Below are 942 nucleotides of genomic sequence, written 5' to 3' on the forward strand. Positions count from 1 at the left end.
GATGGCGTCAGGATATTGAATTGAAACATAACAATATAAAATGGCACGCATCAGACATGGCGAAAGCTGAATAAGAAAAATAGATACACCACATTACATACAGATTACAACACTCGATACAACTACGAAAAAATAGATATACCACATTACAGACAGATTACGACACTCGATACAACTACGACAAAAAGTATATACCACATTACAGACAGATTACAACACTCGATACAACTACGAAAAATAGATATACCACATTACAGACAGATTACAACACTCGATACAACTACGAAAAATAGATAAACCACATTACATACAGATTACAACACTCGATACAACTACGAAAAAATAGATATACCACATTACAGACAGATTACGACACTCGATACAACTACGAATAAATAGATAAACCACATTACATACAGATTACGACACTCGATACAACTACGACAAAAAGTATATACCACATTACAGACAGATTACAACACTCGATACAACTACGAAAAATAGATATACCACATTACAGACAGATTACAACACTCGATACAACTACGAAAAATAGATAAACCACATTACATACAGATTACAACACTCGATACAACTACGAAAAAATAGATATACCACATTACAGACAGATTACGACACTCGATACAACTACGACAAAAAGTATATACCACATTACAGACAGATTACAACACTCGATACAACTACGAAAAATAGATATACCACATTACAGACAGATTACAACACTCGATACAACTACGAAAAATAGATAAACCACATTACATACAGATTACAACACTCGATACAACTACGAAAAAATAGATATACCACATTACATACAGATTACAACACTCGATACAACTACGACAAAAAGGATATACCACATTACATACAGATTACAACACTCGATACAACTACGAAAAATAGATATACCACATTACATAC

This window comes from Pecten maximus, chromosome 8 (genome assembly GCF_902652985.1).
Source record: "Pecten maximus chromosome 8, xPecMax1.1, whole genome shotgun sequence".
In the NCBI taxonomy this organism is placed as follows: domain Eukaryota; kingdom Metazoa; phylum Mollusca; class Bivalvia; order Pectinida; family Pectinidae; genus Pecten; species Pecten maximus.